Source organism: Theropithecus gelada, chromosome 2 (assembly GCF_003255815.1).
Source record: "Theropithecus gelada isolate Dixy chromosome 2, Tgel_1.0, whole genome shotgun sequence".
NCBI classification, from domain to species: Eukaryota; Metazoa; Chordata; class Mammalia; order Primates; family Cercopithecidae; genus Theropithecus; species Theropithecus gelada.
Genome location: NC_037669.1, coordinates 153,298,101 through 153,314,237, shown reverse-complemented (window position 1 = coordinate 153,314,237; position 16,137 = coordinate 153,298,101). Strand labels below are relative to the sequence as shown.

Sequence of the window (16,137 nt, the reverse complement as noted above, 5' to 3'; positions counted from 1 at the left end):
CTGCCCCCGCCCGGCGAGCCTCCGGGGCCCAGCCGACAGCCAGGCTCACGCGCCCTTGAAATCTGCCGGTACTCTCTCTGCGGGCTGGGCTGGGAGATGACGAGGACCCCGGTGGGGTCCACTCGCACCCAGCCAAAGCCCAGGAAGCTCGGGCCCCAGCGAGAAGAGGCGCTCCAAGCCTCCTCGCGGCTTTCAGGTGAAAGAAAACGACTCCTTTGCTCTGCCGTTTGCTGCTGTCTTGAGGCTGAACTAGCTCGGGGCTGGGGAGGGGCGAGACGGCGCAGGGCCGGACGGGGTAGGGTGGGGAGAGCTGCTCTGAGGCTTTGGGAAAATGAGCACAGAAACGCGTGTGACTGTACGAAGAAACCTCGGACTGGCCTGTCCCTCTCGCTCTCAGAGTGACTGGGATGGAATGGGGCTGGGGAGAGGATCTCTGGGAATAGTCGTACAGGGGCGCCGCCTGAATAACCTCTGCCTCTCCCTGCGTTGCCAGTGGATCTAGGAACCAGGCTCCTCCTTGGAATCCCTGTACTAATCCTATGGGGTTGGAGTGAAGGTTGGATGTGTGCTTTTAACAGCACCAAGTAGATGCCCCTCAGCTATTGCGCTAATACAGCCGGGGATGTTGCCGGGACTTTGCGGGACTGTGTATGTGTGTGCACAGGGGTCACATATGGAAGTCATGGAGAAGAGCTGTCCTTGAGATGGGTGAGATACCAGGTGCATGTATGCTGCTCAGAAACACAGGTATGCACATGTACAAGGTGTGAGATTTGTATCTACAAGGTAAAACACACTGATACTGATAGTTACATAATATGTTTATCAAGTATCAGAGTAAATGTAGCTGGTGGATATAGCGTCTTCTCTTTTTCTCCTTTCTTCTTTCCTTCCCCTCTTTCTTCCTTTCTTTCACAATTCTTCGATGCCTCTTTCCCTCCCAGTGCATGTATTTCGCCACAGACTGGGAAGAAAAACATCAGGCTGAGGGAGGGACTTGTTCAAATCTCTCTCCTGATGAGACATTTGTTCTGATCTTTCTCCAGAAGATCAGGAGTTAGTTGTCACCTACCTTAAGCAGAATTCTGATGGGAATCCAGTTATATCAGCATGTACAGAGATTGTTTCAGGGAAAATCAGGTGTGCCTTTTAACAGTATGCTCCTTAACAGTGCCTTTTAACTTGGCCTTAACAAAAAGTCTGCAGTTATAAAGTATGAGACAGATGGCCAGTGTTTTGAATCCTCAAACCCCAAACTCCTTGGTGCTGAGGAGTGGGGCAAGGCTGCCTTATGGAGGAAGGTGGACTGAATGGATGTCCTGTAGGTGTGCGTTAGTGATTGGCATGTCTGGAGTGGCTGGCTCAATGCCTGTCACTGCTTCTTCCTCCCAGGCTGTTTCGACTCTGAGAGTTCTCCAGAAGCCCAAGGAGCCTTCAGTGGCCTGTAGTTCCAGCATCCACAGGCCATCTACAAGTGTTGTCTGCTGCTCACTCAGGCCTCTGATCTGCATTCTGAGATGAAAGAGAGGGAGGACAAGGGTGCTGGGGCTCTTTGGAATTCAGCATCTTGAAGATGACACCAGAGAGGTCAGCAGGGCAGCCCTTGCCTGGTCACAAGGATGAGAGGGAGCAAGGCTATCCACAAAGTAGCTTGGTTTTTTTTAATGGGCGGTCTCCCACTGCACCCAATAGGCATGGGGGAAGCAGCACTTCTGCAGAATCCCTGCTGCTGCTTTCTGAGCAGGAGTGCAGATGTTTTTCTTCTTCCTTACCCCCATCCTTGCCCAGGCTTTGGGTGGGAGTAGTGAGTCAGATTTGGGGCTGCTGCAGATTGGCCTAGTGCCTATCCTCCCCCAGCCAGGGCCTGGGCAGGGGGAAAAACAGCTGGGTCTGGCCCTATCCTGGTGGGGGCTCCTCTCTCCTTTTCTCTCTCTCTCTTTTTTCTTTTTTTTTTCTGACCACCCAGGCTGGCTCTCTGCCTCTCTCTCTCTCTTTCTTTCTTCTTCTCACAGGCATTTCCGCTGCTCAGCCCTGCAGCAGCCAGGTGTAACAGCATTGTTGTGTGTGTCATCACTTCCCTGAATTCCATACTCGGCTCCCTTTTCAGCCTTTAAGGAGCCTGTGTGTGTGTGTGTGTGCGTGCGTGCGTGTGTGTGTGTGTGTGTAGGGGTTGGGGGCAAATGAAGGAGTTCCTCTAAAGGATTTTCAGAGTAGAAAGGAGTTCTGCTCTGAAAATATTGATTTCTGACTGTTCCGTGGAGGAACAGAACCCCCAGCCCTGGTGCAGAAGAGGATGCCTGATGCGTGCACCGTGGGAAGGGCTGGAATCAGTCTCCCCAAGATGTGCCTTCACATGGCGGTCGGCATTCGAAGGCTCAGAAAACAGGCAAGAAAATGCGGGCAAGAAGCCTGGCAGAATGATTACTTTCAGGTCCCCTCCAGGCCTCTGCGGAAAAGCCAGGGGCTTCGAGCTGGAGACAGAGGAGCCTAGGAAGAGAGTACAATCCTCTCCTTGCCAGCCCAGCCAGAGGTGGGTGAAGCGGGCGCTCCAGGAAACGGTGCGGGACGCCTTGATTTTTTCTCAGCCTTCGGAGGCAGGCTGGTTGCTGGTGGGGTCGGGATCCTCTCTGAACAGGGCATACTGTGCCTAGGTTTTGTGGACGCCCGGGCCGGTTCCTTTTCTCTCCGCGGCATTGGGGCGACGCAGGGCCCCGGCTTAGTGACCTTGGGGCGGTGCTCACTTCCAGAGGCCAGGGTGGTGGGCTGGGCAGAGATCACTGCCTCTTTGCCCCAGTTTTCCAGGGTCCCGCAGCTGCAATTGAGCAGCCACCGGCGCCTCCTGACCGCGGTCCCACCGGAGCGCCGCCTGCGGATACGGTTCCCGTGAACCGCCAACCGAGCGCAGCCTCAGCTCCCGCGCCTCCTCGCAGTCTGGCCCCGCGCCTCGGAGGTCCCGACAGCCGGCGTGAGCAATCTGCTCGGCTCTGATGGAGACGCTTTTCTCCCCAGGGCCGGGAATCCTGCAACAGCGGCAGAAGCGGCCCTCGCCTCTGGCTCCCGGTGGCCCAGCTCTACTAGGGGAGCGTCGCGGCTGCTCTGAGGCAGGCAGCGCTTCGCTAGAACCGTTCAGCTCGTCCCGCGCCGACGCCGGCTGCCTGAACCAGGTCCCGCGGTCCCCTTTCCTAGCGGGACCCCGAAACACCCGCCGGTTTCCCACTCCTGAGCGGGAGAGAATAGAGCCTGCTGCAACTCTCTGCTTGTAGGGATGGCCTATGCAGTGCTTGGCCAGCAAAGGGACGCTTCATTGTGTCTATTAGTACATCCCCATACACTCCACTCCTCAACAACTATCAGCACTCACGCCCTCCTGGCCCCTCACACCTCCCTTTGCACCCACACCTCAGGGACCCGGTGTCCCTCCACTTAGGTCACGTTACTCCATCCACTTCTCTCTCTCTCTCTCTCTCTCTCTCTCTCTCTCTCTCTCTCGGTCAACTCCAGATCCCCTCTAGTTCTCCTTCCCCACCTACTTCTCTCACACTCACCAGCTACACATACTAATTCAGATCCTGCACATGTTGGTGGAAAACATGTCAAGCCAATGTGCAGACCCTAAGCTTTTTCCACACTCTGCTCACCTTCCCATCTCACGGCACAGGAGGATCTCTGGGCTCCATGTTTACAAGCCTGACTCCCAGAAGCCTGTTGATTCTCTGATGTCCTTGGCCTGTGACTGGGGTGACTGGGCTGCCACCTGGGTGTTTTCATGGTGGGATTGCTGCGCAGACCACAGAGAAGCTCAGGTACTGAGCACATTCCAGATACACTTTAACATGCACAGGCCACTCACACAGGCTTCATCTCTGTCTCACAGCTCTGCTGAGCTTGCTGCAGCAGCAGACACCCACATAGCACCAAGTCTGAAGTCAGTGGGTATTAGTCTGCCTGGCTGGGATTAGCAAAGTCAGTTATGTGCTTGGGAGAGAACAGGGGAATGGGGAGAGAGAGAGATATTGAGAAAGAGGAAAGAGAAGTGACCTCCTACTCTGGGAAGAACTCACACATGAGAGCTGTTTCCTGTTGTTAAGTGTCTCATTGAGCTCCCCTCTTTCTCCCCCAGGAAGGGCTGAGAGGCAGTAGGCCAGAGCTCTGGCTCCTCTTTACCTTGCTGATGTGGGGGTATGAGTTCACCAACACAATTTTGTCCCAAGGAGTATGTGCCTCACCGTCAATCAGGCAGAATGCAAGGCAGTTGTAGGCCTTTTTCATGGTGGAGGCCAACTGGGAAAAAGGCAGAAGGGGCTGGGTCCTGGGCCAAGTCAGGCCCTCCTCCCTCCAAAGACCCCTGGGATGCTCTCAGAGCCGGATTCTAGGGTGGTGGGAGCTGCTGACAAGCATCCTCTGATGTCCCTCATGACATCTATGGCCCAAAGCCATTTTGTTCAGCTCTGAACAGTGAGTGCCTTGCCAGTAGGCCTCAGACTTGCTTGGGAACATGATGTGCTCTTAAAAGTTGCCTCTTTGCTGCTCTCCACACCCAGACTGTAAGTGCTAATGGGCAGACTCTGCCCTCTGCTCCTCACTCAGTGCTTCCCACCAGGATGGGCTTAGTACTTTTTAATAGAATTAGAAAACGGTTCCACTGGACAGAATTGGGAAATGCCACTTTCCTTATAATGAAGTTAGAATTTCCAAGAAAGGGACTGTAGCTGAGGAAGAGTGGTTTGACCATTGAGAGCCAGCTCAGAATCTGAGAGTTCTCTGCCATTTGGGGTTCCTTGCTCATCATAGCTGCATGACCATGGTGCTGAACCTTAGGCAAGGACAAGGACACCTCCTTAGTCCCCAATCAGGGTGAGGACCTGTCTGAAACATTCAAACTAGACTTTACTGGAAACAGGTCTCTGCACTCAGGGCAACTGGCTTGCAAGGTAAGGCCTGCAGTCTCCAGCCCCATGCTAACCCATGAGGGGACGCCAGAGAGAGCCCTTCCCCCTTGGTCCTCATTCCTGGCTCAATTTTCGCCCACAAAGTGGGCCCTGCCTAAAGACGATAGGCAACTGCCATGCAGGAAGGCAGTTTTAGATGCCTAGCTGGCACAAAGTCCAGAGGAAGGGAGGGAGAAGGGCTGAGTTTTATATTACTGTTCTACCTTTGGAGATTTTCCTCATGCCAAGATGGGTGTGTGTGTGTGTGTGTGTGTGTGTGTGTGTGTGTGTGTGTATGCGGTATAACTTTATTAAACACTTTTTTTTTTTTTTTTTTTTTTTGAGACAGGGTCTCACTCTGCTGCCCAAGCTGGAGTGCAGTGGTGCAATCTCGGCTTACTGCAATCTCCACCTCCCAGGCTCAAGTGATCCTCCCACCTCAGCCTCAGCCTCAGCCTCCCAAGTAGCTGGGACTATGGCTGTGAGCCAACACAGTCAGCTAATTTTTTTTTTTTTTTTTTTGGTATTTTTGGTAGAGACAGGGTTTTGCCGTGTGGGTCAGACTGGTCTTGAACTCCTGAGCTCAGGGTGATTTGCCTGCTTCAACTTCCCAAAGTGTTGGGATTGCAGGTGTAAGCCACCATGCCTGGTCAGTTTTTTAGTTTTTATTTCAATAGTTTTGGGGGAACAGGTGGTTTTTGGTTATGTGGATGAGTTCTTTAGTGGTAATTTCTGAGATTTTGGTGCACTTGTCACCTGAGCATTGTACACAATACCCAGTGTGTAATCTTTTATCCCTCACCCCCCTCCTACCCTTCCCCATTGAGTCCCCATTATATATTTTTTTTTTTCTTTTTGAGACAGAGTCTCAGTCTGTTGCCCAGGCTGGAGTGCAGTGGCGTGAACTTGGCTCACGGCAGCCTACTGAGTTCAAGTGATTCTCCTGCCTCAGCCTCCTGCGTAGCTGGGACTACAGGCATACACCACCATGCCCAGCTAATTTTTGTAGTTTTAGTAGAGATGGAGTTTCACCGTGTTGGCCAGGCCAGTCTTGAACTCCTAACCTCAAGTGATCTGCCCATCTTGGCCTCCCAAAGTGTTGGGATTACAGGCGTGAGCCACTGCGCCCGGTCCATTATGTCATTCTTATGCCTTTGCGTCTTCATAGCTTAGCTCTCACTTATAAGTGAGAACAGAGGATATTTGGTTTTCCATACTTGAGTTACTTCACTTAGTACAATGGTCTCCAACTCCATCCAGACTGCTGTGAATGCCATTATTTTATTCCTTTTTATGGCTGAGTAGTATTCCATGGTGTATATATATCACATTTTCTTTATCCCCTCATTGGTTGATGGGCATTTAGGCTTTTTCTGTATTTTTGTATGTAGATGGTAAACAATATACAGGTTGATGTATTATGACATATAATGCAGTATGTAACCACCACCTGGATCAAGATATAGAGCATTTCTGGCACGTCATAAGGTTCCTTCATATCTTTTTCCAATCAATATTGCCTCAAAAGGGAACCCATATTTGGATTTCTATCACCATGAATAACTTTTGCCTGCCTTGAGCCTCATATAAATGGAGCGTATAGCATATATGCCTTTATGTCTAGTTTTTTCTGCACAACATATTTTTAATATTCACTGGTCTTGTTGCATGTGTTAGACATTTATTTCTTTTTATTGCTGTGTAATATTCTAGTATTTGCTTATCCATCCATGTGTTGAGGGACGTTTGTTTCCAGTTTTTGGATATCATAAATAAAGCTGCTGCCCACATTGTTGTACATGTCTTTTTTGTGAAGGGCATTTTGCTACTCTTGAGTGAATTGTAAGAGTAGGCATATATTTAGTTTCAGTAGATACTGCCAAACAGTTTCCAAAGTGATAAAACCAAATACAGTGGTACACAGATAGACAAACATACTTTAACAGGGCCTTTTCCTTATAGATAGCATTCTCTAAAAACCACTATTTACCTGCACTTATTATTACTATTACTATAACTGGAAAAAACAGCTTTTTTGTTTTTTGTTGTACAAGATCTCACTCTGTCACCCAGGCTGGAGTGCAATGATGTGATCATGGCGCACTGCAGCCTTGACCTCCTGGGCTCAGCCTCCTGAGTAGCTGGGACTACAGGTGCTCACTGCCACACCCAACTAATTTATGTATTTTTTGTAGAGATGGGGTTTCGCCGTGTTGCCCAGGCTGGTCTTTAACTCCTGGGTTCAGACAGTCCTCCCATCTCAGCCTCCCAAAATGCTGGGATTACAGGCGTGAGCCACCACACCTGGCCAAAAACATAGCTATCCTTTATTAAGCACTTATTTTGTGCCAGAAACATTACATGCATTATCTCATTTTGTTTTTATGAGAAACCCAAGGGATTGGTACTATTCCCATTTTATACTTGAGGAACCTGAGGCTCAGAGAGAGTGAGTAACTTGCCAAAGGCCCCCAGCTGATAAGTGACCACTTGACTGTGGGCTCTGAATTTCACTTCCATGCATGTACCTCTGCTTGTTCCTGTGAGGTCAGGAAGTTCTCCCTTCCATCTGACCAAATCCAGCTGCCAGGTAACAGACTCATTTCCTATCAACCTGTGGTCCTCTCTGCATACCTTCTCACACCTAGATTTGAGATCTGTGTACACACACATATGCACACAGTTTCTCTCTCACAGCCACACACTCACTGTGAAGAAGGAGAGGATGGGGGCCAATTTAGTGAAGACTTCAGAGCTTGCCAAGTCCCGGGCTTAATAACCTAATGAGGTCCCTCTCAGGGAATTTGCAGAAGATTGGACTAGGGACCAGCCTGTTTCTGGATGCTGCAGAGGATAATTCAGAGCCTTTCTTTCCCTGGAAAGAGATGGGAATTTGGTCCTCCTCCCAGCATGCTGAGCCAAGCCCATGGTGGGCTTCAGAGGCTGATGCCTAAGGCATCCCTCTGCAAGGTTTGTCGAGAGATGTTGCACTTTGCCCTGGAACGTGGTGAGTAGGGAGGATGTGTGTGGTCTGAGCAGGGAGAGAGCAGGAAGTCTGGGGAACTGCCCCTCTAGGCACAGTGCTTGACTAGGCCCTGCACGGAATGGTCACCACGGGAGGGAAAACCAGCAGCCTCCTCCTTGGGACCGTGGGTTACCAAATCTCCAAGTCTCCAAGCCTCTAAGCTTGACTGAGAGGAGTGTTGCTGCTCTGTGGGTGGAGGCCATATGTGGGTTTTCTATGCTTTGCAGGTGGCCCCTCCTCAGGCCCCTTTCTAGACTAATTGAGGTCTTGCTGGGCTCTGGGTTTATAATTGGGGGTAATTGCTGACAGGCTGTTGTGGTGGTACAAGCAGGTTTTTGTTGGGGAAGCAGTAGTCAGGATTTGGGAGCTTTGGGTGGGGACAGTCCAGGATCCCAATGTTCCCTGTTCCAGGAAGCTCTTGTCCCTGGCCATTTGCTTGGAGGCAGTACTCCCGAGGACCAAGGACTGGTAGCATATCTGAACAGGAAGGGACCTCCTCATGCGGGTGCTGGGAACTCAGATTCAGAAGCACACAGAGGGAGGTAGTGCAGCTGCAGCAGAGGTTCTTATGCCTGGCACTGTCATCTATGCACACCACTGACAGGCTGGGAGGCACTGCCGTTGGGTGGCTAACAGACCTCTGTTCCAATTCGTACTCATACCATCCTTGGAAATGATGGAACTTCACCTTGCATCAGAGTTTTAATTTTTTTAAATCATTTTTTGAGCAGGCAATGTGTTCACATGGACCAAAACTGAAAAATATACAAGGCTGGCAGTGAAAAGTTTCTCTCCCACTTCTGTCCCCCAAGTCACCCTCATCACAGGCAGCCAGTGACCCTGGTTTCACGTATATCCTTCCAGACATAGTTTATGCACATACAAACATACCCACATACATTCTCCCGCACTCCTTCAATTTTTGCCTATGGCAGCATCGTATGCACAGTGTTCTGCCCCTTAGAAATCTTTCCACATCAATGCATTCTCTTTTTAGAACTGCAGGTTGTTTCTGATCCTTTGCTTTTACAAGCAATACAATACTGTATAAACTTGTATATATCTCATTTTGTAAGTATGTATATATATTTATAAAATGATTTCTAAAAGTGTAAGATTGGGTAGTGGATATATGCACCTATAACTTTGATAGATTATGCCAAATTCCTTATAGATTGAGCCAGAATACACTCCTGCCAACAGTGTGTGGCACTCCTGTTTCCTCATAGGCACTCTAACACAAGTCTTTTTTTTTTTTTCTTTTTTTGAGATGGAGTCTCGCTCTGTTGCCAAGCTGGAGTGCAGTCATGCGATCTCTGTTCACTACAACCTCTGACTCCCTAGTTCAAATGATTCTCCTGCCTCAGCTTCCCGAGTAGCTGGGATTACAGCCATGTGCCACCACACCCAGCTGAATTTTTTTTTTTTTAGACGGAGTCTCGCTCTGTGGCCCAGGCTGGAGTGCAATGGCACGATCTTGGCTCACTGCAAGCTCCGCCTCCCAGGTTCACCCATTCTCCTGCCTCAGCCTCCCGAGTACCTGGGACTACAGGTGCCCACCACCTCGCCCGGCTAATTTCTTGTATTTTTTTTTTTAGTAGAGATGGCGCTTCACCGTGTCAGCCAGGATGGTCTCGATCTCCTGACCTCAAGATCTGCCCGCCTCAGCCTCCCAAAGTGCTGGGATTACAGGCATGAGCCAATGCGCCTGGCCAACTTACACTGCACTCCAGCCTGGGTGACAGAGCGAGACTTCATGTCAAAAAAGAAAAAGAAATAAATCTTACAGATATAATTGAGGACCCTGGCTTCCTCGATTCCCCTCTGTCCTTCTCTCTCTTGAGGTGATCACCACAGTAAATTTGGTGCTTAAGATTCCCATACCTGCTTTTGCACTTGTACTATGTGTGTACCCATTCCTAGGCAATACTTATATAAATGGTATCCTGCTGTTGCAGAAAGACACGTGCTTGCTTTTTCATTCAACCTTATGTTTGTGAAAAAGTTCCTGGTTGCCACACAAAGACAAGCTCCATTCATTTTCCCTGTGTTGCTCCATTCCATTGTATGAATACATCATGGTTTATTTATCCATGTTCCTGTTAAGAGCATTGGGTTATTTCCTATTCTTTACTATTACCAATAGTCTTGCTATGGATATTCTTAGGCATGTTTGCTAGTGCTTATGTGCTACAGTTTACCAAGAAGTGGGACTGCTGGATGAAAGGTTACAGGGATTTTCAACTTCACCAGTTACTGTTGAGCAGAGCCTCATCTACATCTGTGAAACAGAGAGTGATGCCTATACCTCAGGGAGTCCATACCCGTAAGTGGGATGGTGGAGTGGAAGCAAATGTGGGCTCAGGTTTTAGCAGGTCTCGACTTAAATTCTGGCTCTGTGATTTATTTGCTGTGTGACTTTGGGCCCAATATCCAGCCTTTCTTTTCCTCATTTCTCTCATCTGCAAAATGGTGATGATAGTATCTACGTTGCAGGGTTCCTGAGAAATAAATGAGATACTGTATGAAAAGATTTAGTATAGGGTCTGGCACAGAGGAAACACTAAAAGGCTCTAGCAATGATTAGTAATATATTCATAGTATTAATAGTATGAATATAATATTAATTTGTTATTAGTAATATTATCATATTGTACCTTTGATCTCTTTTTAACTTGTTATTGTGGCACATTTTGAACCAACAAAATGGGAGAGAGAATAGTACACTGAACCCCCATCTGCTTCCTTCTATAGCCCCATCCAGTTCCTCACCCCTTCCCCACTGGATTATTTTGAAGCCAACCACAGACATCATATCTATTACTTCTTTTGTAAATATTTTAGTTTACATCCCTAAAATATAAATACTTTAAAAATCTCCAAAACTACTGTGGCTATCATATTATCATCATACCTAAAAACAGTGATTTTTTTTAGTGTAGTGAATACCCAGCTCATGGTATTCAATGCTCACATTTTCTCAACAGTCTCAAAAAGATTTTACAGTTAGTTTGCTTGAATCAATATGCAAACAAGATCTATACTACACATGACATTTGATTAATATGTCTCGTGTCACTTTTAATCTATAGATATCTCTCATTGTTTTCTTTTTTTCTTTCTTGCAATATATCTGTTAAAGACACTGGACCACTTGTTCTATAGAGTTTCTCACAACCTGGATTTTGCTGACTGCATTCCTATGATATCCTTTAACATGCTCCTCTGTCCTCTGTATTTCCTGTACATTGGTAGATCTGGAAGCTTGGTTAGATTCAAGTTTGCTATTTTGGTAAGAACACTTCATAGATAGTGTTGTGTAGCTCCATCAGAACACTAATACCTGGGTTGTTTGTATTTTGATTTTTAACAGTCATTAATGATCACCACCTAGAGTCATTATTCATTAGGGTTTGCAAAACAGTAATATTTTAATTCTATCATTTCATCTTATTGAATTAATCAAACTCTTCCATAAAGGAAAATTTTTCCTTATCAACCATTTGACTGTCCTGAGTTCAGGCCCATGAAGGACAGGCAGGATGAATGATGGATTCTTCTTATATCTGATGATAACGATGATGGAACTCCAGGGGTCATTTAGGAAATAGCTGAATTCGTGGGCTCTTAAAAGACATTAGGTGATGTCTTCCACCCCGAAGAAGAAAGGAAGAAAAGAAAGAATGAATGACAAAGCACCAACTCCCCATCACATCATTTGTTTCTTCATACATTTGTTGAACCCCTTTTCTGTGCAATGACTGTTATGGGTGGGGAAGTGGAGAGGAGCAATGCATGATTTCTGCTCACAGGAAGCCCCAGGTGACAGGTACAAGCCTCTCCACAGCTCTCTCAGCTCAAGGCACAGGTGCTATAGGAGGGAAGAGGAAGAAAGGAGGGATTTCAAACTGGGCAATATGGGAAGGCCTTGTTGATAAGGGCCAAGTCTCCTAGGAGAGGCCACAGTAGGGCTGAGCTGGCCACCATGCCACTGCAGGTGCTGGGGACCGGAGGATAGACTCCCATTGCTTTAAACAAGGGAAACTTTCAGCTGCTTACCTGACAGGTGCCCAGGTATGTGCCAAGTGCTCTGGCAAGCATAAGAAAAGATGTAGAGTAGTTTCTACCCTTGAAAATTTTTCTTTAGTCTGGTTTGGAAGAAAACACACATATGGCCCACAGAGATCCTTAAGCACTGGCTGTAATTTAACAAATATTCCTTGAGTATTTACTGTAGCCAGAAGCAGGGCTCTGAAGGGGAGTTGGGCCTGGCCCCTACCCTCAGCAGGCCATTTGGTCATCTCAGCATATCCATGTTCTGGGTGTTCTGACCCTGCACACCCCACTTTTCACACTGAACCAGGTGCAACCTTGGCCATGTGGGCCTTCAGGTTGCCCCACTTGGGCATGGTGAAGGGGAGTTGCCTATTAGTGTCTTCTCAGCTGCTTGCTGTTCATCCTTCAAGTTCGCTCAAGGGTTGCCTCCTCTTAGAGGACTTGGAGGTCTTCCGTGTCCCAATCCTATATTTCAGTAGGCTGAGCTTGATGTTTGAGCTCCTATGGCACCTTGTCTGTGCTTGCTTTTTTTTTTTTTTTTTTTTGAGACAGAGTCTAGCTCTGTCGCCCAGGCTGGAGTGCAGTGGAGTGATCTCAGCTCACTGCAACCTCCGCCTCCTGGCTTCAAGCGATTCTTCTGCCTCAGACTCTTGAGTAGCTAGGATTACAGGTGCTGGCCACCACGTCCAGCTAATTTTGTGCTTGCTTTTATCTCAGCAGATATTACCTTAAGCTGTAATTTATTTGTTAATTTGTCTATCTCCCTCCACTAGACGGAACTCCCTGAGGGCAGGCCTGTGTTCTGATTCATTTTGTTTTACGTAGGGCCTGCTGTGTAATACCTCTGACAGAAAATGTTTGTTGAGCGAATGCCGGGGACTTCGAATTTAGAGCTTCTTTCTTTTAGATGAAGATTTAGTCCGGTGTGGGATTAGACATGCAATTGTTATTAGTTTTTGTGGAAAGTTGGGGTGGGGAAGAATCCAGGTCAAATGTTAGGGGTCCTCGTATGTGTTCATGGATAGTGAGGCAGTAGCACGAAGAGGCGGGAGATTCAGGATGGGAGAGGACTGCAAGGCAAAGGCTGCGGGCAGTCCGGCCAGGTTCCTGGGTGGAGGAAGGAAGGCACGTTTCCCGGTGTTGTTCCAGGCCTGACGGGGTGTTCAGGGGTGTAGGACTCAGGGTGTAGGACGAGCGTGGCGCGTCCCTCCGGACCGGAAGCGGGGCTCGCCCCAGCAAGGGGGTCTTCCTCACTTTTGTACCGCGCTCCTTCCCAGCAGAGGCCGGCCGGAAGCGGCAGCCGGCGGTGGGGACCAGGGCCCGGAACAGGCGGGTGATGCAGGAAGCCCGCGGGGCGCCCCGGCATCGCCGCTCAGACCTCGGGCGCACGGGCACCGACGCGCGCGCCCAGAGCAGCTCCTGAGAGCTGGGGTCCTGCACACCGGTCACCTTGCCTTCCTCCTGTCTTCTTGATGCCTGCTGGCTCTCCCACGCTGCACGCTCCCAATGTCACCCTCGGCGAAGTCCTGCCACGGATGCCTGTTCCAGGAAAGGAAGGAAGGATCCGTTCTAAGATGGTGGGACTGACGGGGGGTTTTACTGTGGCCGCTTCCAGGGCCGAGTAACGAGGGCTTTTAAGGCCAAAAGAAGGAGTAGAGAAGGCATTCTTTAGGCAGGCACCACTTTAAGATGCGGTGAAGTCCAGATGCGGTGCGTGCCTTGTGTAGGGATGGCTGGCACATTCACTAAGAACAGGTGGGACTCTCCTAACTTTACTTTTCTATGAGAAATGGGTGCTCATGGGTCTTGGGACTGGGCAGTCTTCTGGGACATTCTTTATATGCCAAGAGATGGTCTTTTCTTAATCTGAAGAGTACATGAATGGAGTAATATAATCATGTAGGCTTGGCTGTGCCCACGCACATGGTTGCACGTATACACTGCATGCTTGCACACACGTGCACACAGATATGAATACATAGTTGTGCACACAGATAAATGTGTGCCTGAGTGTGCATGTGTGTGTGCTCACCCTCCTGCCTCCCCTCCGCCATGTCCTTGTCCCCTTTTCTCTCCATGTTGAGTCTTAGGAAGACTATCCATATTGAATGCATACTGTATATGGCAGTCTGTGCTTACCAAATGTTTTTACTGGTATTTCTCCATTTTTCCTGCCTGGAAGGGGATTTCTTTTTCTTTTATCTTTATTGAGACAGGGTCTCCCTCTGTTGCCCAAGCTGGATGCAGTTGTGTGATCATGGCTCACCACAGCCTTGGCCTCCTGGGTTCAGGTGATCCTCTGACCCCCGCCTCAGCTTCCTGGATAGTTGAGACTACAGGCATGCACCACCACACCTGGCTAATTTTTTGTATTTTTTTGTAGAGACAGGGTTTCACCATGTTGTTCAGGCTGGTCGCGAACTCCTAGGCTCAAGGGATCCACCCACTTTGGCCCCCCAACCTGCCTGGGAGGGGATTTCTGTTAGGATCCCACTAGATTTTCTTTGGCTCTGAGGGCTTTGTAGCAGGATGGTTGCAAACTTTAAACCATATCTGCCTTCTGGGAAGAGGAAGCTTCTACAACATATGTGGGTTTACTTGAGATTGACTGTCTCCCAAGGACTGCCTTTAGCACCACCCCCTGGCTGGTAGAAGTTGTCATTCATGCATTTGAGTGAACATATGTATCTAGAGCACCTCCTCTTTATACGCCCTGTGCTAGGAGTGAGGATTTGGAGAAGAGGAATGTCTTGTTCTTGCCTTTGGGGAGGTACAGTTTAGTGGGGAGTTGGATAAGTAAACAGACAAAAGCAGTTTACTTTGATAAATACTGTGATGGGGGAAGGTTGAGGCTGTGGAAGCATGGGAAGACTTCCTGGAGGAGGTGATACTGGGGCTGTGTCCTGAGGGACCCATAAGAGCCAAAGAAGGTGTGGGGAAGGCATTCCAGTAAGAGGAAGCATGTGTGTGAAGGCCCAGAGCTGAGGTCCCTTCCCTCACAGGGAGAGCACCTGTGGCTGGGGTTGGCAGTGCCCAGTGTAGGAGAGGTGTGTCGGGCAGCAGGCCATGAGCTTGGACAGGCTGACAAGGTCTACATCACTGAGGGCCTAGGGTGCCTCCTTGAGGGGCTTGAACTTTATCTTGTGAACATGAGGGGTGTAAAATGGGAGTGAAAGAGAGGTTTTATATGTTAAGAAGGTGAAGGTGGCTGCAGTGTGGAGGATGGAGGGAGGGTGCTAAACCTGAAGCAGAGTCCAGGTGGGAGAAGATGGGCCTGCACTAAGGAAGGGGCAGACAGTTGGAGACAAGGGTCCACCTGGAGAGACATTTAGGAGATGGGATCTATGAGTCTTGATGGCTGATTAGGTGTGAGGGTGAGGGAGGATTGAGCACCTCCCAGTTTTCTGACTTGGTCTACTAGGCATAGGGTGTGGCTACCCTGAGACAGGGAAGGCTGGAGGCACAGGTTTCTTGGGAACATGATGATCTCTGTGTGGAACACATTACATTTGAATGCCTGAGGGACATCCAGGGGGAAATGTCTGGGAGGCAGTTGGACATGCGGGTCTGCACTCAGGAGAGAGGTTTGGGAGTTCTTAGTCTACAGATGAGACAAGATGAAGTCACTCAAGGAGGGTGTGGAGAGACAGAGAGGAGGAGAACATTAAAGAAAAGAGATAAGTAGAGTTGGGGGAAGGTAAAATGATGGAGCAGGAGTAGCTGAAGAAGCAGAGGTGGCCAAGTGTGTGGTCCCACGGAAGCCTTGGGAAGATAGTGGTTAGGGTCCACTCAGAACCCTCTCCAAGACCCACCTTCTCTGGCTTCCCAGGCATTGGGTGCTCTGTCCCCCATTTGGTGATTGGTACAAAGAGACTCCGTCTCTGTGATGGTGAAAATTTAGGTGATACACTGTAGACTAGTTGCCTGTCAAAGGTGGGAGTCTACTTATGTGTTTTAAATACCCTTAGTTGCAATTATTCTTACTAGTTGTCCGTTACTTTACAAACATTATCTCATTCAACCTTCAAACAACTCTTTCCAGATAAATATTATTTTCTCACTTTACAGATGAGGACATTGTGGCTCAGAAAGGTTAAGTGTCTTGCCCAAGGCCACATAGCTAGTTAG

General features: G+C 48.8%; 1 pseudogene; it reads left to right on the top strand.

Annotated features, from left to right (window-relative positions):
* The first annotated feature begins 96 nt into the window (after window positions 1–96).
* On the top strand, window positions 97–3,317 carry LOC112619277 (annotated as a pseudogene).
* Window positions 3,318–16,137: the final 12,820 nt, after the last annotated feature.